Source organism: Acomys minous (genome assembly GCF_964271855.1).
Source record: "Acomys minous genome assembly, chromosome: 10".
NCBI classification, from domain to species: Eukaryota; Metazoa; Chordata; class Mammalia; order Rodentia; family Muridae; genus Acomys; species Acomys minous.
In genome coordinates, this window is record NC_140491.1 from 15,661,310 (window position 1) to 15,684,664 (window position 23,355).

General features: G+C 41.8%; 1 long non-coding RNA gene across 1 annotated transcript in view; it reads left to right on the forward strand.

Moving 5' to 3' along the window:
- Positions 1–14,636: 14,636 nt before the first annotated feature.
- The window catches only part of LOC311607716, a 612,504-nt gene continuing 603,785 nt past the window's right edge, over positions 14,637–23,355 (forward strand). Inside the window, exon 1 of the long non-coding RNA XR_014782712.1 lies at positions 14,637–14,688. This is a non-coding gene — a long non-coding RNA (uncharacterized lncRNA). The remainder of the gene's footprint in view (positions 14,689–23,355) is intronic.

The window sequence follows — 23,355 nt, forward strand, 5'->3', positions numbered from 1 at the left end:
TATACTTTCAGAGGAGAAAAGAAAATAAGAATGAAACATAAGGACCGTGAAGGGGCTGGGGAGATTGCTCAGTGGGTAAAGAGCTTTCATGGCAAGTGCTAGGATGTGAGTTCAAATCCACAGAAGTTACATAAAAGCTGCACAGACATTTCAGACACCCGTAATCCCAAAACTCAAGATGCAGAGGCATAGCATCCCCAAGGCAAACTGCCTCGCTAGACTAACTGGAACCGGTGAGCTGCAGGTTCAGCTGGAGACAAGAGACTCTGCCCTGACCAATAAAGTGAAGCACAATCAACATCAACTTCATGGCAAAGAACTTGAATATAAATTTTTTCACAGACTATACTGTCATACAAATGGCCATCTTATGGCTAGATGCTCAACATTACTTTTCACCAGAGAAATACAAAACAAAACCACAATGATCTTCACCTGTCACAATGGCCCTTAAGGAATGTTCTCAAAAACAACAAAATGTCAAGCATTGGTGAGAATTTGTGTGGGAGAGTATGGGACATTTGCATGTTGTTGATGAGAATAGAAAATAATACATCCACTGCGCAAAGCAACTCAGAAGTCTCTAAGATATATACAATCCATCAATACCGTTTCTTGGAACTTATCCAAAATAATTAAAAAGAAGACCTCAGTGATATTTGTACTCCATGTGTGTTGTTACATATTTCACAACAGCCAAGAGTAAGAATGTAAGCTCCCATTATAGGTGAACATTTTTTTAATAGTATACACATATAACGAAACAAAATGCTGTCATTTGTTACAGCTTGTATAAGCCTTTAGAACATTGTTCTGTATAAAATAAGCCAGTTACATAAGGACCGTTCTATATTATTCCACTTATATGAGGTATTTAAAGTAATCTAACTTAAAGAATGGTGGTAGTTGTGGGCTTGGAGGAATGTGATTAGGGTGTTGAAGTTTAACGGAGTTTCAATCATATAAAATTAGCGTGTTCAGAGAGCTCCTATTCAACAAGGCACATGCAGTTTAACATTACACTGAATCAAAATGCAATAAGATTGATTCCATGCTGTATGTTATTTTATCATTTAAAACATCAGCAGGAGTCACACACATGTGCTTTATGTACATTTTGCATAGTCAACACAAATAAATTAAACAAGTCATTTTGGGTAAGGGCAGAATAACAACTCTTTTTTTCACGTTCATTAATAAGACAATATGTAACTATGGCTATTTTTCTTAACTTTTCTGGGTGTCAGGTTACTCAGTTTTAAAAAGGCTCAAATAAATTAACTCCACAGTTAGTCCTAAATATGATTTGTCAGCTTTTACATCCCTATCAAGTTTGACTCTTTATGACTCTAGGTTTTTATTTTACTCAGTATAGCCTGGATAATGAAAAAGCAATGTTGTCACCTAACTGTTTTTAGACCAACTTAATTTTACATTGTCAAGCAGCTCATTGGGTGATTTCTTTTTCTTCCGTCTGTTCTGTGCTGAATTTTGTTAAGTCTGAAACTCAATATATCTAAGTGCCTCAGGCACAATGGTTGACAGCAACCCATGAACCCATCATGCCCCCAGTCATAGGATGATTACCAATAATCCTAATTCTGGGATATAGCTTGCTTGCCAGTAATTACAGCTGCAGCTGAATGCTTGCAGCGTTAGTATCAGCCTGCAGCCTCAGCTCCCACCTCATCTTAGGGAAACGGAACAGTGGGTTGGTTTCAAAGGAAGGTTTGCTGCTATTTTGCCTGGAACCCTTTTTTAATTGGGTATCATTTAGAAACTTCTGAATCCCATTTTGGAGCTTCTGGTCATTGCATTGCCCATCGAAGCCCTAAAAAGCTAGTTATGGGGCATGCCGAAACCATGTGAGTGTCAAAGCAAAAATTACTATCATCCCTGCTCTCTACACAGAATAAAAAGAACCTGCATCTTGCCCTTTTAGAAATGCATGCTAATAGAAACCAAAGATAGCCATGCTGTATAAAAAAAAAAGTTCTTGAGAATTTGGGGGTGAAACTGCACTTCTAATTTAAGAACTCGCCATCCAGTTAGCTGGATTTTTTTAATTTCTAGGGTTTTCAAAAATGGATATACTATATAAGCGTATGCTTTTGGTTTCTTCGCAAAATCCCCAACTAGAGACCAGTCAGAACTTGACCTTAACCATCTCCTCCTGACCCACATTCCGCGAGTCAACAATCCACACGTTCTGCCTCTCTTCTGGAATCTACTCTCTCACCTGCAGCTCCATCATCACTACAAAAGCAGCGAAAGAGATCATTACTTCGAAAGGGGGTAAGCGGTTCACCTGGCCCCAGCTTCTCTACCTCCAAACTCTCCTACGCAGGAAAATAAGAGAAGACTTTACCCAAACCCAAACTGGAGATTTCTTCTTCCAAAGTTATAATGGCTCTCTGTAGAGCTTCAGCTTGGAGCTCTCTACCTCTTCAGCTTTGTTTCTCAAACTTCCTCCATCCCTTGCAACCACCAGAGCCCACAAACAGCCATCACCTGGTATGTCCTGAGCTTCCAAAGGCTCCACCTCCTTACAAGTGTTTCCATTAACTCTAGTCCCTTTTTCTACATACATGTATATATAAAACTATTATTATTAAAATACTGTTCATTTTTATTATGATGCACAACCTTTGTTTTCTACAATCCTTTGGAAAGCACCCACTGTCTTTCCTGAGTGCTTTCATAGAACACCATAGAGATCAGACAACCCTTTTTATTCACTCACCAAATCTTTGAAAAGCAACTGAAGATTTGGGCATTAATAATGAACCATGGATCTTATTATCCTAGGGAAACCTACATCCCTGTGGCTTATGCATCCCATTTCCTTTTCTGGACCACAAAGCCTATGAATATGGTGATTGTGGTCATACAGTGTCAAAAGAATAAGTGACTTGAAACTGACCTTCATTGAATTTTACCAAAACTGACCTAGATTATCACCGGCTTGGGTACATGCTTACACAGACGTGTACATACTCAACTAAGTGGGTTACAACAACTGTGCTTTAGTAGGCACATTCTGTCCTAGGTGCCCAATGTGTGCTCCAATTAGCCCTAAGACGTATGGCACTTGTATAAGTGGGTTGCAGGCCTTGAGGGAGATAAGATACAGAAGCACGTCTTACAGCAGCCAGCACAGAAAACTGTTAGCATGTGTGAGGCTGTCATTGGCTCACTCTCTGTGGAACATCGCTTTAGAGATATGAGAGAAACTGACAAACGCTGCAGTCTGGTGGACCTTTCAAGCAGGAACACCCAAGAGTTTCCATGTCCCATCTTCCTAAAGGATTGTCATGTGATCAGAAGTAGTGATTGCATCTTTCAAATTGTACAGGGGAAAACATGACTTGTTTGGGGGACTTGTTTTTGCTTTGACACTCACATGGTTTAGGCATGCCCCATAACTAGCTTTTTAGGGCTTCAATGGGCAATGCAACAACCTGCCTGCCAACTAAGGGAACCCTGTTACTGACCTCACTCTGTGTGTATTCCCCAAGCTAGCTTTCAGCAGATCCCCGTGACAGCAAAGAAACCAAGGCCTTCAAATAGCTCTTATACCAGCCATGTTCACACAACATGGCTGAGTGAAGAGGAATGCTTGGTTTCAGGAGCAACTAAGGTCTGGAGACCCACGTCATTCCTCAAAGGTTTGATTTTCTTATCTGGTAGGAATGATGACACTGCCATCACTTTTACTCTAGGGGTGTAATGGATACACTTTTACAGCTAAAGTTATGGATAGGAGTATAATTCCTGTAAAATTATCCGTTAGGTAAAAAGCTTATCTGACATGAGGTGATATTTGTAACATATAAAAGTTCACAAAATACCCTTGTGAAAAACCCTTTCTAAAGGAGGTCCCCAAGTGTATATGGGGTTGCTTGCTAAACTGATAAATTTATGGCTCCAGTTTTACTGGCAATAGAGAATAAATCTTCTTTGAGTTCTCTTAGGGAAGATAAGGAGCAACTATAGGCAACCTCCAGTGACCTGTGATGATAAGGGCAAGAGTAATGCGATTTTATAAGTTACCCAAAACTACAACCCTCACCTTGTGTGAGTGCTAAGCTTTGCAGAAATTCCCTAAAAGGAAACAAATTACTTCCATCTGGACCAACAACCTCCGTGAGTTTCACCACCAGCTCCCACCCATGTCCATGTCATCCAGATAGAGTGACTGAACAACACCAGGACACTGGGTTGAATTGCTTCAGCAGCCGTCATACCTCAAACTGATCTATGCTTTAGTGCTCCTAGAGACCTGAGGGGTGCTAGCCATGTCTCCATTTCCTAGGAATATCCAGTGCCTGCCAACTAAGGGAACCCTGTTACTGACCTCACTCTGTGTGTATTCCCCAAGCTAGCCTTCAGCAGATCCCCGTGACAGCAAAGAAACCAAGGCCTTCAAATAGCTCTTATACCAGAACTTTTCTCTACATATTTCCAAAGCTGGGACAGGAACTGGCTTAGAAAGAAGCAAATCTGTTATGTGAATTATTTAACAATTCTTTCCCTGACAACTCCCACCAGGGAACTGGCTTCCTGCTCTCACTCACTATGATAGGTTTTTCTAACCCTTCTTTTCATGCCACTTCTGGTGAAATATTGGGGCGGTGATTCAAAGATACTGAAGATACCTTGGGAGGACCATCTCCATAGCAGCACAGGTTATGTGCAGTTTAATTTTATCCCACCCCCCCCCAAGCCAAGTATAAAACTCAAGAAGGTGAAAAAGCAAAAATCCATTGACACTTTCTTCGTGGGAACTAGAGTGACACTGAGAAAAATGGACTCCACTAGGCTCCTGTCCCCAGAGACTGCAGTCACTGCATTCGTTCAGCACGCATGCGCTGAGTGTCTGCTTCCTACCCTATAAGTCAGGCATAACACTTAGGGCCCACCCATCCAGTTCCCAAAATGTTATCAGTGACCTCGGCCTGCAATGTCCCTCTACTTGTGTTGATCTTACAAGCCATCCAGTGAAATACTGTACTACTAGACTTTAAAGCAGACAGGATGGCCAGCCCCCTTGAAATCATGGACTCTCAGTTTAAGGCTTGGAAAGTTCTAGAGAAATAGAAATTTGACCTTTCACACTTTTTGTGTGAGCTTCGATGATTTTTTTTTTAGTGCCTAGGCCTCATTTTCCCCATCTTCCTGATAAAGTTTCAAGACCACACTCTCTCTAAGGATTACCTCTCAGCTTTAGAATTCACTGGACAAAGTGAACATCTTAAATGAGTTTTTAAAGGGAGCCTGAAGGGAGAAGGATAGCCTTCCAATCTTCCCAGAGATAAAAATGGTACCAAGTCAGAAACTGTGAGAGCACTAAGGACTACAATGACGTCACCTAACCTGATGTCCCCCTTTCAGTTTTCTGGGGGTCTTTGCCTCAGGCCTTTGTGAAAAGGAGCTGTACTCAGAAACCTCGGCATTCCTAGAGTATCTTTTGTAAACAGCTCAATATGTGTTCAGCTAGACTACATCAGCAATTAAACAAAGTGGTGACCTCACAGGAGCTCAGGTAAAAGGGACCTTTGTTGCCATTCAGTGCTCCTGTATGAGGTGGGGGTGGGGGACAGGGATTGCGGAAGGAAGAAGAAATGCTCACCACATAAACATCCAATGGAGCTTTGGAAAAATCCTTAGTCAACAAGCCCAAGGTATTGGGGAAATGAGGTGAAGACCAGTGAGGCCTGACCCCAATTCTAATGTTAGCTTCAAGAACTACCTTGCTTTTCCTCCAACTTTACTAACCTCATCTGGAAAATGGGCATTCAAGACATTTCAGGGGGTCCTGGGACAAGAAATGTGGACTCTGTAAGTGTGTATGTTTTTTTATGTTTATTCTCCTTATAGTCTATGCTTTTTAATAAATTTATCTTGACAGCTTAGTAAATACTAATAGGATTTTATATGTATGTACACAATATGTAATGTAAAGATGGATTTACAAAATATTTTATCATATGTAAATTTTACGTATTACATATAATATACCTAAATCATAAGTTACAAAAAGGAATATTTACTATGTACTGGTGGCATTCCTAGGTAGATTTAAAACAGAGGTAGAAAAGATGAAATGACTATCATAATGGTACACAACTCTTGGAGTTGCCTTATGAGAAGGAAGTTCTGTAGCCAACTTTAAGATGTTCCTAGTGATTTTTTTTGACTGAAGCACCATAAATCACCCAGACTGAAATCTGAACACATCATTACAACTAACCTCCATGACTTTGAATAGCTTGTACCGTTATGTTGTAGGAACAAATACCAATAAGAATATCTCCTCAGCCAAACTCTCCTCCTGAGAAAGACCTTGAGAGGCCTTTGTCTCACACTTTCTCCAGTTTGTACTAAGGCCTTCCAGGTCCCTATGAGCACAAGCAGAAACAGATAATTCAAGCACCCATAAGATTACTCCCACCACAGAGGGGAAGACTTTCTATTGGGACTCTAGGTGAGTGAAGCAAGGGAGAATAGGGAAATAGAAGGACCCAGAAGGTCCTAGAAACCTACAAGTAGAACATTATGATGGATGGATCTAGGCCCAGAAGTCTTGCTCAACCTACGGCACCAGCCAAGGACAATACGTGCAGTAAACTTTGAACCCCTACCCAGATCTAGCCAATGGACAGGACATTCTCCACAGTTAAGTGGAGAGTGGGGACTGACTTTCACATGAATTCTGGTGCCCCATGTTTGACCATGTCCCCTGGATGGGGAGGCCTGGTGGCACTCAGAGGAAGGATAGCAGGCTACCAAGAAGAGACTTGATACCCTATGAGCATATACAGGGGGAGGAGGTCCCTGTCAGACACAGTCATAGGGGGGAGGAGCAAGGGGAAAATGGGAGGGAGGGAGGAGTGGGAGGATGCAAGGGATGGGGTAAATTTTAGACGTAATATGAATAAATGAATAAAATATATTTAAAAATATTACTCCCACCATTTTGTCTTTTCTTATTGTAGCTCCTCACACTCAGATTCTTAATGATGCTCTTGACTGTGTTCCTTGCAATTTCTGAAGCTCCTGTGTCTTGGGTGTGCATCCCCTCCTACTTTCTTCTTCCTCCATAATTGCTTGCTCAACCTAATCACTGGAGTGTTTGCTGAAACAAAAATTAAAAAGGATTTCCCAAACTCCCATAAGACCAACAGCCTGATGCCCCTCTAGAGACTAACCGTACAAATTCTAGAGGCAGCAGGAGAGTTGGGTGGCAATTTGAAATCAGAATCTGACTGGTATTCACAGCAAGAGGAGGAGGCTCCCCTCCACCCCTGTTAAACTGGCAAGTAGCCCAAGAGCTGTACAAATTCCAGTCCTCCGGTGAGAGTCTACGGCTCTCCTAGTCCTCAGGACTCTGGCATAGCAATGCTGTCCTGAGTTTGATTTAACTTCCTTGCCAATACACATAGCAGGTTGTTAGGAAACAATTATCTCAGGACCTCCCTCAAAACTGCACTGTTTTTCAACCCCATTAGTGTTGAGATCGCAGCATGATTGCAGGATGATTTATCTCTCAATACTGATCTGTTCTTACATTACCGGACATTTCCTCAGAGCTAAGTCCATCAATCACACTATCATCTGAACATCTCGTAGCCAGGCTTGCCCGGCGAGGCCCAGCTCACTATTTATCTTACATGCTGTCTCCAGTTCTTGTCGGTTTTAATTCTGCTCCGCTCTCATTCTCTTCCCCTGTCCCCTGGGGCCTCTGTCTGGGACATATTATTATTCAGTATTTACAGGAATGTCACTTGAAAAATGTCACCATCACAAGTGACAAGAATTCAGGTTTGCATGAAATCATCGGTGCTAGCTGATCATTTTGGATCTTCAGACCATGATGTAAATTTTGCAATGACCCGTGCAGTTCTAGAACTATTGTTGACCTAGTTCAACAAAAGCCTTGGGGCAGAAGTGTGGCATTTCCAAAAATCCTTAAGGTTTAATTTTAAAGTTTCCATTAGGAAGAGAATGTATTCAATTTCTTATTCTCAGGGAAAAAATTTAAGGATATCATTCCCTGGTTATTGATGCTATCACATAATGCAGGATGCAAGGTCTTTGTTTAAGCCATTAAAACTTACAATTATGAATTTCCTGTTTCTTATTATCCAATTTGTTTCTCTTTCAATGGTCAGGTTTAGCTTCTTATTTTGTCTAGTACCCATAGAGCATTTCTGATGACCCAAGATCTGTCCTAAGCATGTAAACACAGAAATATCCATCCTCAAAGCAAGCCCATGCTCCCTCTTACTGACTGTCCAGGTAAGTTGTTTAAATAGAACTCCATTCATTAATTTAATAATGATAAAACCTACTTAACTGTACAAATTCCAATCCACTATAACTTCAAAGACAAATACAATTATGTGTGTATTCACAGATAAGAAAGCAAAGGCACCAAGAGTTTAGCCTACTCAGAGAGGCCGTTTAGCCAGCAATTTTATACCCACTATGTCGTTCTCTGTCTTTACAAAAGAAACTAATGGGCTAGTTTCTTAGTTAAGAGTTCTATTGTTGTAATGAAACAGCATGGCAAAAGCACCTTGGGAGGGAAAGGGCTTACCTGGCTTCCCCTTCCATATGACTGCCTCAGGAAAGGAACCCAAACAGCACAGGAACCTGGAAACAAGAGCTGATGCGAAGGCCTTGGAGGAGTGCTGCTTACTGGCTTGCTCGGCCTGCTTTCTTATAGACGCCAGGCCTGCCAGCCTAGAGATAGCACCACCCACAATGGGCTGTGCTCGTCCCTATCAGTCACTAATTAAGAAAATGTCCTACAGCCTTGTCTTATAGAGACAATTCCTCAATTGAGGCTCTTTCCTTTCAGATAGCTCTAGCTTGGGTCAAGTTGACGTAAAGCCACCCAGGACAGACAGGTTACTGTGAAAACATCATTCTTAAGTTTTCACTCATTGTTTGGTCTGGTATATGCTCAGGGAAATCAAAGGTCAGCCATAAATTTTATATTAGTCTCGGTTCTTTCACTTGGCCTGGTTCATCACACAGGAGATAGATTAGGTAGAAATGGTCTTGATTTCCCCAAGATGGGAATAGAAGCAAAGGAATTTTTTGAAGTCCTCATTGGACTTGTATTGGTGCCAGGCCACAAGACCCACCCCAGCTAAAGGGGCTGTCAGAGTCTGGTTCTATGAGGGCCATTGGGATACCGAAGTGTAAAGCCCAAGTTCCAGCTATGAAAAACAAGCTCAGTTAACTTGCTCTACTATGTTTGCTTTTTTTTTTTTTTTTTTTTTTTTTGCCTTAAACATTAAGCACCTCTGAGTCCCCTGGCCAGTCTCAGCATTTGAAAGACAACTTGAAGATGACATTCAAGTGGGCTGGAAGAGGCAAGGATTTAAAGCATGCCAAGGCAAGTCATAAGAACAATCCAGGCAGACCGTTCCCCAGCAGGGAGCCCCAACTAGGGGCGCCATCAGAGGCTGGTCTATAAGAAAGTGGAAGTCATCAAGATGCTCGTGCAGTAGTACTTACAGGAGATCCAGGCATGCTCTGAACTACTTGCTCCCTTGTGTGTCCCATGGCTCAAGGAATCTGTATCAAGAGCCAGTCTCTGAAGTCTATCTTCTGGACACACACTGATATCTCACTAACAATAGCGAGTTATGATGCAGTGGGCGCTTTTGCTTTCTATATCATTAACTCTTCAACTTCTCCACACCATGATTGGTGCACATGTTTATATAAGGTTAGACAAAGAATGTATTCCGTATTCAAATGGACTGAAAACCCCAAACCTTGATGCACGAGTCCTGGAAACTGTACTACTAACAATACTCCCTCCCATGGTATCCCTTTGTGTCTATGTGAGGAATGTGTGTCCGCACGTAGGGGCTAAAGACTAGTGGGGGGGTTTGTTCAAAAATTTGTTGTCCTGCCATTCCATGATCAAGATACCCTGTATTACATCAGCATACGGTTACAAAAGAGAAACCACTTTACCAACTCTTGGTATCAACAATTCTAGCATAGAGCATTGAACCTTTACATGGCCTTTTGGAAAGCCTGAAAAGTAGAGCTCAGAGGAGAATACTAGGACCTTCTCAGCCTGCTTCTCCTATGTAAGAGGATCTCAAAACTCTCCTGGGCTTATTAGAGCCTTGGGGAGTCCTCATGGGCTTCTCCTACTGCAGCTCTGAGGTAGAAGGTTGTTGTTTTTAAATTATTAATAGGGACTAATAATGTTTATTATCAGGCCTATAATTATTATTACTTGGCACCACTTGTTGTTTTTAATATTACCTGTATTATCAGTATGCCCAGCTACAATCAATTAAGACACAGACACTTATTATATTTTAAAATAGCCTTAGTCAACCTGGGGCTGGGGAGACAATAATCCTCTAAACTACCTCCCATAGCTGCCCCAAGCCCACACCTTCTGCTTCTAATAACTTCTATCAAGTTACCTCCCATCCATAATTCCAAATACCTGTTAATATTCTTCATCTGGGCCAGATTCTCCATCCACGTGAGCCGTGTGTTTCTCTTCCATCTAACCCATGGCGGCCTTCTACTCCTCTCCTCTTGGGACCCTCGGGTCTTCTTTCTCTTTCCTCTTCTTCTTCCCAGAATTCCTCCCTCTCCTTCTCAGGACCCTTAGCCCTGCCCAGGTGGGATGGCTTTTCATTAATTAGCATCAAAATACATCAGACCATCCCCCAACAGAAGGTTCTCCATAGGCTCCTCTGAAAGCTACATCAAACTTCCTTCCACACATCTGCTTACAACTATCTTCTTTGAAACAGCACCCTTCCCCACTTCTGTTCTTCCTGAAATCCCCACACAAAATCCCTCTCCTTCAAAGAATTTGAAGGGCAAATTCAAGCTCTTCAAATGACTAGTGTCTTGTGCTGCCGCTTACAAATGTGAGTGAGTGCAGGCATATGTATAAATGAGTGTTCACACTCATGCACACTCCCTAGCCAACCACTGATCTGCATTTCAGTTGATGTGATTAATGCGACTGCGTCCCAGGATCTTCGTTCAGGCAATCCCTGAATGAGTGCTTGAAATCGCTAAAAGCAACATGCAGCCTCCCACGCGAAAATACGTCAAAATGCGCCTGCAGCCCACTGAGAAAGTAAGGCTGACCGGGAGTCGGACTCCTCGGCTTTGAGCTGCCTAGAGGACCCACAATGCATGTGCAGCCTCCGATTCCATCTCTGAGTGCTGCAGGGAAGACTTCTCTGTAATTGGAAAATGCTTCCCAAGCAGAATGTCTGGCTTGCTTAATAAACAGTGGATTGGAAGAAGTTCAAAAATTACCAGGGGACAAACACAGCATAGCGCAACCACCAGTGTCCTAGAACTGGCTAAGGCTGATCTGTGAGCGGCATTGTCTCTTACAGATCACTTAGCCATGCAATTAGGCAGTTATGTCCATGCAAAATACTCAAAATTAAGCATGCTTCTTATCAATCCAGAGATCAAAACTTTTTACTGTGATCAATTTGCCCTTCTTCATCCCACATTCCTAAAAGAGTTCCATCACTGTTTAAGAAAGAAAGAAAGAAAGAAAGAAAGAAAGAAAGAAAGAAAGGATGTTTATCTCAACTCAGCAATTTCATGATTTCTATCAGATGGTAGAAGCAAAAATAATAAGTTGGAAGATTTCAAATGAAAAGGCTATGGAGCAGAGCGAAGGCTTGATCACGTGGCTAATAATGTATTTTGCAAATGTAGGGGGGAAATTATGCATGAATACCAAATTTCCGTGATAGGGAGGTGAGCAGCCTGTGTAACGACTGCAGATTCAAAGCTGGAAATCACATCACTCTGAACAGGTATACAGTATTATACTCCGATCGAGAAAGGAATGCTGTGTGAATGCGCCCGGCAAAAAGGTAGCAGAGGAATATTGCATCTTTAATAGGATTTTTGATTCAAATGTGCTGAGCCAAACCATTTAAAATTGCATTTGAATAGTAAATAGATAACATCATCATTTTTTTTTAAACCCGCACACTTGTGCCAGATCAACAGAGAGCCTGCAAAATAAAGACAGGAGAAGGAGGTATCAGCTCCGAATAGAAAATAAAATTAAATATGTCTTCTCAGCCATGAGGCCTTCCTTGTCATTAAAATGCTAAAGCACATTTAACTCCATCTTTCCTCAGCACCACTGTAAGCAGGTTCCTGAGCCAACAGAACCTCCACATCAAAGTAGCTTTTGCAAACACTGACTTAATTTGGGGAGAGGTTGGACTTGGCCTTTCTATTTAATTGCTTGTTTTATTAAGCAGTTTGCATTAATAATATTTACTACATGACATTGGGGAAATGGTTTTAGAAGTGCCACCAGGAAGCAGCACCACAAAACTATAATGCCAGTGATTCAAAGCCAAGGTACCCTGAGGAAGGCCAGGAACCTGTCCTAAACCATCACCTGCCAGGAAGGCCAGTTTTCCAGAATCCCCCAGTGAGTTCTGACTTTTAGTCAAGTTTTTGTGTAACTGAAAACAAGTTTCTATATAGGTAGCGTTTCCTGTCAAGATCACATTTAAGGAATCTTTTTTGTAAAGACATTTCCTAGGGCTGGGAAGGTGGCGCAGTGACGGAAGCACTGGTTGTGCCAGTGTGAACATTGGAATTCAGTCCCCAGCCCATGAGCATGGAGGATGACCCTTGGCAGGTGGAGATCAAGTATTCCTGGTGCAAGCTAGCTCACCAAATTAGCCTTAACTCAAATTCAGCTCCCAATTCACTGAGATACCTTGTCTCAATATATAAGAAAGAGGCCGATCGAAGAAGACAACAGACGCTAACTTCTGGCCTCCACGTGTATTCACACACATGTATATACACACATGTATGTACACACATGTGCCCCATCATAGGAATAAAAACATTCACATGCACACACACACACACACACACACACACACACACACACACACACACACACACGGGGAGAGAGAGAGAGAGAGGAGAGAGGAGAGAGAGAGGGCTTTCTCTCTGAATAATAAAGTAATAAATATTTTTTTATGTTTGTTTATCTTTGACTAGTTTCATTTTGTTTATTTTATTTTGCTCTTTCTGGATCTGGGTTACTTCACTATAACGTTTTATTAATTCTTAAAGAATTTCACACATTATATCTTGTTCATATTTTACCTCCTTCCCTTCCCCCCGCCCTCAGATCCAACCCCCTGTCCACTCTGTGCTCTTTTTTAGAAAAGCTCTCAAAGCAGATGTCCTGGTCCTCTGGCTGGGACAGTCTTTCTCCCGCCTCTTACACGGTGTTCCCTAAGCCCTGAGCACAGGAGCTGTGTTCTAGGTGTGTTAATTGACTACTTTAATTACTATGACTTGATACAAATTTATTTGGAGACAAAGAGTCCGGTGAAGAAGAGAAAGGAGAAAATACCTGTAAGCCAACAGGTAAACGGAACAATTCCTCGCACTCTTAGCAAAGCTTCTCAAGCCAGGAATTTCTGAAATGTCATTTTTCATTAGTCTGTGGAGTATCTCACCAGGGTGCCCATCTATTCCTGCACATCCCGTGCCCCTTGAAGCTGGCATCTTCATTAAAGGGTTGAAGTTTCACCTGCAAAATCTGATCTGGAAGTTTCTAGTGTCACGCAGAGGAATGCCGTAGCTGTCCAGAAGCCCAAGCTGAGCTCTCACTGTGCACGAGCTCTCACTCGCCTAGGAAGCAGGCAGACGTGTGATAGGAATCAGAGAACAGGAATGGTGCTTACAGCATAACCAGGAGGATTTTCTTGTCATAATAACCCAATGGATTTTGAAATTTCATTTATGTCAAATACAAATCATTAAAAACACCAAGCATACCAACAGTTGTGCAAGAAAATGTCTTCATTTTGCTTCTTCTCATCCCACACACCAGAGGAGCCTTCACTGATTTTCTGTTTTTCATCTATCTCTCCAATGAGTTGGGGGTGAATGCATCCGAGATGCGCTTTTCCAGCTTTGTCAACGAGCCACTGGCCCTGTGGAGTGGTGTCTTCTCTGGGCCTGATTTGTTTTAAGACTCAACATTTTCTCTGTTCATAATGACCATCTTCCAGGAAGTGAGAAATAGTCTTCTGTCTAACTCAGGAGTCACCAATAAGATGTCTGAAATGTTTTCATGGTCAGCAAGAGGATCCAGGAAGCAAAGGTCTTAGCTCCCGTGGCTGACAGCCTAAGTTTGATCTCTGGGACCTATGTGATGAAAGGAGACCATCAGCTCCTGAAAGTTGTCCTCTGACCTCTACAAATGTGCTGCAACACATGGGCCTCATACACACACAATGTTTTTGTTTTTTGTTTGTTTGTTTGTTTGTTTTTGCCTAGGCTAAGTTCCACCACTGTTTTGGATTTAGGAAACTTTTTTACATATAAGTTCATGTTTCTGAAGTGAACTTTTAGTAAGGACAAGAAAGACATTAGCACCAGTCTTTCTATTCCTTCTTTAATTTGAGATTTTTGTTGTATCTAAAAAGGTGGATTTTTGTTGTATCTAAAAACTCCCAGATGTTGATCTTTACTAGTTTATTCTCTCTGTGCTGAAAAATCTGTGGGTTTCAGTCATTCAACCATAATTCTACTTACTTTTGTTTTTAAATCTGTGTGTGTGCGTGTGTGTGTGTGTGTGTGTGTGTGTGTGTGTGTGTGTGTGTGTGTGTATGTGTGTGTGTGGGTGTGAGTGGGTGGGTGGGTGTGGGTATGGGTGGGTGGGTGGGTGTGGGTGTGTGTGTGTGTGGATATGGGTGTGTGTTTCAAATGTGTGTGTGAGGAAATGCACATGTTCAGGGTAGAGGGGCCTGATGTCTTCTTCTACTGCTCTCCACCTTCGTTTTGAGGCAGAGTCTCTCCCTAAACTTGGAGCTCACTGGTTGGCCTGGACTAACTGAGCAGCAAACCCCACAGGATCTTTCTGTCCCTGCCTCGTTAACACTGGGATTTCAGATGTTTTTCTTTTAAGTGGGTGCTGGGAGGCCAACTCAAGTCCTCATGCTTGCACAGTGAGCACTTTACCAAAAGAGCCATCTCCCCCCACCCATTGCCCTGCATTTGGCAGCTATGACCTATTTTCAGGTGAAGAATAAGGCCCATTCTCATCCTAGGCGTTTCCATTTCAGTACTACAGTCATCAGACTAAAATGAGCATGTGATCCTTTCCAGGCCAATCAAAGTCAGATTTACCTGAGTATAGTGGCTGGTCCTTTAGATAATCACACAACTCAATCTTGCAAATTAGAATGTATCCTTGCCTTTGTCTTGACTCTCTTGGGAAATGGAAACCCTTTGTGCTCTGTAGCTCCAAATCCAGTTAAACCGCAGCTCCTGGAGGCCATTCTGAGCCACTCCTAACGGACGCGGTCTAAGAATGAAGCTGTCACAGGAGACAGAACCGAAAAATGGAGGCTGGCCAAGCTCGGCAAATACCTGGATCTCTCCTTCTCGAAAATGTGAACTAACTGCTCTCCTTTCTGTTAAAGTGATTTGGGTTGATTTTCTGCCACTAGTGACTAAATGAGTCTTTATATAGGATTTAATTGCAATCACAGAGACCTACACTTATTCTATTTAAAACTGATAATTGGTCTGCTCATACCACCTACTCTTCCACAAGATATAGTACACACAGACAGAGAAAGAAAAGAACTCCCCAAATAGCACTGCTTACCTCTTTTTATAGATACGATGCTCAAAATATCCTGGCCTACCAAGTACCAGCTGCTATGAGACACTAAGCTAGTTCAGAAACCTGATGACCTTCCAACAGGATTAATCCTTTAGGTCTTAAAAATTATATATCCTTCAGGCACTCGCATTTGTAATATCAGAAGTTCATCAAGTCACTGCTTTCTATTTCAGTAGCTTGTGGCCCCATCTGACCCCAGAATCAGAACCTATAAGAGTAACTCTCAGGAATCCTTATTATTAATGTTTTAGCCTGGATCAATTTCCTTCTGCCAATTCAAATTGCTGTAACAGGAGACCACACAAACTGGCTAGCTTATAAACCACAGTGACTTATTCTCACAGCTGTGAGACCTGGGAACTCCAAGACAAGCATGACCATGCCTTTCTTCTGGTCCACATACATCCAACTTTTCACCATGCCCACACATGAGTAAAACAGTGCACATTTTCTTCTGAGCCTCTCTTGCAAGGACACTTACCTCATTGAGTGTGGTTGTGTAAGTCTGTAATCTCAGCAGTGGGGACACTATAGCAGGAAGACTGTGAATTCCAAGAAAACTTACATATTTGTAGAAAGCTCTTCCTTCAAAATGTACAGAAAGGACCTAACCTACTTCACAAGGGCTCCAACCTCATGATTTAACCACATCTTAAAAGCTTCAAATCCAACCACTGTAACAATGGGGATTAGGGATTCTACGTATCATTTTTTAAATTATTTATTTATTTATTTATTTATTTATTATGTATATGGTGTTCTGCCTGAATGTACACCTGCACACCAGAAGAGTGCACCAGATCTCGTTACAGATGATAGGAGCCACCATGTGGTTGCTGGGAGTTGAAATCAGGACCTTTGGAAGAACAGTCAGTGCTCTTAACCTCTGAGCCATCTCTCCAGCCCCTACGTATCATTTTTAGGGGGAAGAACACAAGTTCACCTTACAGGAGGTCACTAAAGACTCTCAGTGGGTAAGGTGTGTCCAGCCCAGCACGAACTCTCTGGCTTATCATACCATTTCCCAGGTATAAGATGAGCCTCGGCAATTGATCCCTTGTCTTTGCTTCCATCTGCCCAAAGCAATTCTTTCTAGTATCTAAATTCCCCCTGATGCTGTTTCTTCTTTCTCTGACTCAACAAACATAACAAGCTTCATTCACAAGAAGTAAAAAAAAAAATGCTTTGAAAATAAATCTCATCAACGCTGACCCCTAGGAGTGGTCAGCTGTTCAGTAAAGACCTGGGACTTTTGCTGACATTTCTAGCCTCCATGTTTAAAGGCGGGTAATTTAAAGTTTCTCTGGGCCTGGAGAGATACCTCAGAAAAAGTGAAAACAGCTTCAATACCCAGCACCCACATCAGCTGGCTCACACCCACCTATCACTCCAGCTACAGAGGATCTGATGCCCCTGACATCCTCAGGCACCCATATGCGCATGCACCTTCACACACACACACACACACACACACACACACACACGGGGGCGGGGGAGATTCTCCTAATGAATTTAGGGCAGACATGTGATTAAAAGTAAGACAAATCTTTAACATTTTAATACATAAAAATCTTAAGTCTCCACTAATGAATAACTTTTATCAAGCACCCCAACCCAGGGATGGAGAACCAGAAAAACTTTGTCAAACTCACCACTGTGCCCAACTCTGGAGACAAAGTCCCACTGGTGTCAGTGACCACGTACTGTCCATAAGAGTGAACTTCAATAACCATTTGCTGGGCACAATCCACTATCAGTTCAATAGAGATAGTCACTGCGTCAAAACCATAACACATTCTGAATCATCCCTCATCTTAAGTAAAAGATATTTAGCTTGAGTTCACTAAGGAAAATGCTCAAGAAAAAGGTACTCTTTTATTCAGAATGCCAAGGTTCACCAAGCCCAGGGCACTCACAGACAGCAGGCTCCAGTCAGAATCCCGCAGAAGCCTCAGGATTATTTACTTCTAGACTTACAGACCAGAGACTGAAAATGCGGCACACCTACAGGGGTAGGGCTCATACAGGAGGCAGGCAGAGGGAGTGAGAGAGTTTAAGCTATTCCTGTTGGGGCATGTTTGCTTATTAGTCCCACAAGACACACTGAGTCGAGGTGCTAGAAAACCATGCTGTTACAGCGGCGTGCACTCTTCACGTCTCCATAGAGATGACGTCATTCCCAGGCAGAAATTGTTTCTCAGAGAATGCAAAATCCTTAGATCCTGCTGTACTTTGCAATTGTCTAACACCATTGTGGGTTTAGTGAGTTAGAGAGACCACTGAAGATGAAAACTGTGCCGGGAATTCATAAGGATAATGATATTGATCAACACATTGAAAATCATGAGGAAGCTGGAGAGTTTAGGAAGTGCATACAGGAAAGATGGTGCACACCTGTCATCACAGCACTTGGGAGGTTGGGGCAGAAAGGCTGCAAGTCTTAGGCCAGATTGAGTTACTTAGCAAGACTTGGTCTAAATCAGTGGTTCTCAACCTGTGGTCCGTGACCCCTTTGTGATCAAGTGATCTTTCCACAGAGTCACCTAAGACCATCAGAAAGCACAGCTATTTGCATTAGGATTCATAACAGCAGCAAAATTACAATTATGAAGTAAGCAACAAGAATAATTTTATGGTTGGGGGAGTCACCAAAACATGAGGGACTCTGCTAAAGGGGCACAGCATTAAGAAGGTTGATAACCATTGGTGTAAATAAACGGTAATGGTTTCTTTTTCATTCCACCTGATTTGTAGCTGTATGATATGATCATATATTTCAAAAGCAATTTTAACCTAGATATGAGGAAAATTTCCCCAATTTTATTATACTATTTTTGTTGTGGTTTTTTTTTTCTAATCAGCAAAAGCTCTATGCAGATCAAATTATATTTTCAAGGTCATGTGGCCTGCCAGCTGCCAAGAGACAGTCAGTCTTATCAGTGGAAATGTGAAAGAATTGTCATGTCCTTGGAGCATTTGGTGGCCCCTAATTAGTTAAATTAGACACCACACAAAGGCATTTTTCATACTATAAGCCTTTAAGAAAACTGTTCATCATTTAACCCAAAAGTGGAACCCTTTGCCCACTGCCAAATTTGAGAAATGTTTTTCTATCTCGTCAGCATTAACAAGGTGTCAATAATTTACAAAAGGGGGGAAACCTTCACCCTCCCACCGCTGTTTTTAAATGAACAAAACAATCATTCCATGGAAAGTGTTCTCTGATATACAGAGGCTTTAAAAGTTGGGCCCTTCAGACTGGCTAGCCTAGTTCCTGCATGAGCAGTGATTTGTTTACTCTGCTTATCTCAAACCACAGTGAACATTGTGTTACCCGCGCCCCCATCTCTCTAAATGGTCAGACTCCTGCCTCCCGCATCTTAATTCTTAATTCTGCGTTAGCAAGATAACACCAAAAAGGTAGCAAGCCCGTTGACTGAGCTTGCTTTCCTCACACAAAAGGATGCTGAATATTTGATGCTAATCTCCCTTTCTTTGAATTAACAGGAGTGCCAATCTAAAGCAGCACATGTTGAACAAAAAATTTTATTTTAATTGCATTTCCCATGCTCCTTTTCCCTTCACATAAATTCTAAGAGTAAAAAACTAAAGTCAGCTCAAAAAGTGTGTCTTTCTTCCTCTAAGTGACATGAAGACATTAGTCTCGCCTTAATCACTTTCGTTTGAACAGCTTGCGAAGGCTCAGCATGAATTTTTTATGTGTAGAATACAGTCCTCCACCTACCCTCCCCTTCCTGCTGCGTTCTGTGTTCCTCCACTTCACACCATCTATTTCCTCCTGGGTCCTCAGCATTTTTATATGGCACTTGTACCCCAAGAGTGCTGAGACATTACCATGGGTACACTCACTCATACCATAGTCGTAAAGGGAACAAAGTGTCACAGTCCTTGGACTGGGCTGAAGGAAGCCCTGATGGCCTGGGAAGCAAATTTTCATTCGTGAGATGGGTGGGGACTGCGTTATTTGCTGCTTGTACTCACCTGGAGAAGCTAAGTTCAGAAATTAAAATTTAATGAAGAATCAAGTTTGAAATTCCGCACCAGTGCACAATGCTTATAAATACACCACAGCGATGCTACCCGGGTATTATAAATAATACATGTAATGTTGATTAAAATTTTGATGTAAATTTCTAAAAACTTTATTAAAGTTGTAACATAACTGACACGTGTTGTTTATGGTGGGCTGACAACTTAATTAATCAACTGCCGGCTCCCCTGAAATGCAGATGAGAAGTGTATATTCTCTGCTTTTATTTTCACCCCTGAAGAATGAGCCAGAAAATACAAAATTATCTCCCTTTCAAAACACCAAATTATCTCTCTTTCAAAACAGTCTGAGTATTAATTGTGAAGCATGACAGCACATAGTCTTTGCCCAGACTAATAATTAATCTGGAAAATACAAATCTTGACATTCAAGTGGTGGCAAAGCTAAAGCGTCACCGCAGGGCATTTTTCACACTCGGTCTGCAAACGAGCACTGTTGTCTTGGTGCAGAGAAAATTTTCAATTTTCAGGTCACTAAACAATTTAATTCTTTATTAGAGATAAAAAAATTAAATACAAAAAGCGTTGCCACTGAAAATAAAATTCGTATATATACATATATATCTCATGCTGGTTATTTTGGGATTCTAGTTTAATGAGACTTATCTCTTTTTAAATGAGAAATCCCAGAACAATATTGAAAATAAATAAGATGATCGCTAAAGTAATATCTTAGATAGTCAGTCTTTTATTACTTTATTATTGCTTTTCTCTAAGAGTCTCATTGCAGATGAAACACTGTAGGAATTATAAGATACTGACTCTTAGGATAGTGTTTGAAATTGTTAATGCATGCTGTTGACACTCACTCATTCACACAACAAATGCATTGGCTCCAGGGCTCTATGGTAGCCTTCTGTAAGGTTACCAGGGTCAACCACGGTCAGATGCCCGGAGCTTACAGAAAAGATATATTATAGGCCTAAGAGACTAAGTTTGTAGCAAGGATCCTCCAAACAAGTACACCAGCCCCCCTTGACCTCTCTGAACATCCTTATCTATAAAGCGAGACAGCAATATTCTTTACACCATAAATATTCAATGAGGAGTCAATGAGATAACTCCTAATAAACACTTCGCACTGTGTAAAATATACCAAGCTCCTTCGTCTTCCTCTGTTTGTAATGTTGTTGGTGCTGCCGTTGTCATCATCGTGACTACTGTTGTCATCCTCCCGGAAAACAATCCCCAAGATGTGAGTTGCTATATCCACCAGGAGAAAATGACTCGCCATCCCTAAGACCTGCTTGCTCTCAAGTCACCCTAGACACCATGTGTCCTTATTTTCTTCTAGGCTCAGCCATACACCATAGCTCCCTTAAGCTGTGCTCCCACTCTGATCATGTTGCTGGCTACCAGCACTGAGCACCAGTCCTACATTAAGCACCAAGCAAAATGCTTTCTGTTCAGGGAACAAAGGGGATGGAGTGGGAAGGTGGAAGCACTTCCCCTAGCTAGTGTGCCTTGAGCATCTTACTGACACATTCATCTTTAATGGAGTCCTTTGCTTGTCTTTTCTGTGTGTTCAACCTAAATCCATATGAGGGGGTAGGGATGCAGTTCGTGGACAAGCGGCTAACGTTAAAAAATCATACTTTAAGGTGTTAGCAGGTAGCCATTGACCTCGTGGACTGACAGTTTCTGCTGCACTGCCCACGTGTATGCTTTCTTTATTCAGACACTTCTCAGTGACCTTGATCAATTCTTTCTTGTCTCCCAAACCTCTACACTCAAGGGTGGCCACAGCAGCCCTTTACACTTCATTAAAATCTCTTTCAGCCTCATAGCTTTCAATAGCTACTCAATACAGAAGGCATTTAACTCACCCAATAACTAATGTAACAAACTCTTCTTTCAGGCAACAGAAGTGCCTAGAAGAATGCATTGTTGGGCTGTGCATGGTTTACCAATTGCCCTCACTTCAGCCCTGTCACATACTCACACATACGCCATCTGCCTTGCACCTACTATGCCAGTAATTTGCTCCTGATACATGAGTTGACCATTTTTGCCAAATTCAGCTTTTTTGGGGCCCTCTCAATGTTACCATCTAACTTCCATGAGGGGTACAAATTCCTCTGCTCCAGTTAATTGCCCTAGAGAGATGAATGCTACTTCTGCCATATACTGCAACTACAGTACTTTGAGCACCTCCGGGACAGCCCAGACTAATTTTCACTGTCTTTATTGGCTGAAGTGTTCACCCCTCCACCATCATACTCCATCCCTTTCTGTCTTCATCCATAGACTCCTAGATTCATAGCAGATGCTCAATAAACATTTTTGAATGAATAGATCTATAATTAATGGGAAACTGAAACATATTTAATACTTTCTTATGAAAGCCCTAATTAGACTGCATTCTAGTAGCCTAATTAAGCACACTGTGTGCTCTTAGCAGAATTCTCTTATCACAAACGTTCCCAAACCTGAAATTCTAAATTAATGATGAGTAAATTTTAGAGGGTTGCTAAAGAGAGCACAAAGGTCATTCAGGCCTCCCAGGAAACATGAAAGGTGATTGAAATGTGCTAGTCTCTTGCATTTCCACCTTCAGCAGCAACTCACTTTAGTCATTAGTGAGATACCAATGTTCCTTGAATTCTCATCCTCTGCCAGCCACCAGACTAGCTATTGTACCTCTTCCAGAACAAGATGATTCAGGCAATCATCTATTCTTGCTGTCTCTTTCCATTCCCCACATGCTTGTCAATGGGTGGGCCTCTGTCCGCATCCTAATAGACACTGAGTCATTTCTCAATTGCCTTTATCAGTCCCTCTTTGTCTCCCCAACCTCAGAATCCCAGGGTTTTCACGGCAGTCTTTAGAAATCTGTTCAAGCCTCATAGTTTCTACTACCAACTGTACTGTAAACCTCCTAATACAGATTCAGTGTGACTGTTCCTCACAGATTCATGCATTTGAACACGTGGTCCAGAGCACTGTGCGGACAGAATATGAAACCTAGCTGAGATGAGTCTCTACGGGTGGCTCTAATAATTTCCTACTTCCCATCTCAGTCTCACTTTCCTCCCTGATCCATCAGCATGTGAACAGACCACACCACAAGCTCACAGAGCCACACTAAGGCCCCTGCCTTCCCACTAACATGGACTGATATTCCCTGAAACTGTGAGCCAAAATAAGCCTCTCCTTCATTAAGTTGTTTTAGTAATGTTATTTCCTGACAGTGGTTAAGCAAAGTAATAGACGCAACTGCATAGTAGTTACTTCCAACCCCAATGTCCAAATCAGTTCTGAGTTTACAATAGCACTGTACAGATAAGAACTTCATCTAGATTTCCAATGAGCATTTCTAACCAAACATGTCCAAAACTGAATTTTTATTATCCAGATGTCACATAATAAAACCTCTTAGTTTTTTTTATGGTTACTCAGATCCAGCTCCTTGGAAGCTTCCTTGACTCCTTCTCCTATATCCACATCCACTCTACCTGCAAATTCTACCTTCAGAATAAATCCACAGTCTAGTCAGAACTCAATAGCTCCGCTATGGCTCTTGACAATCATCTTTTGCTTGTTTTGTATTTTTAAAGATTTCACTTATTTTT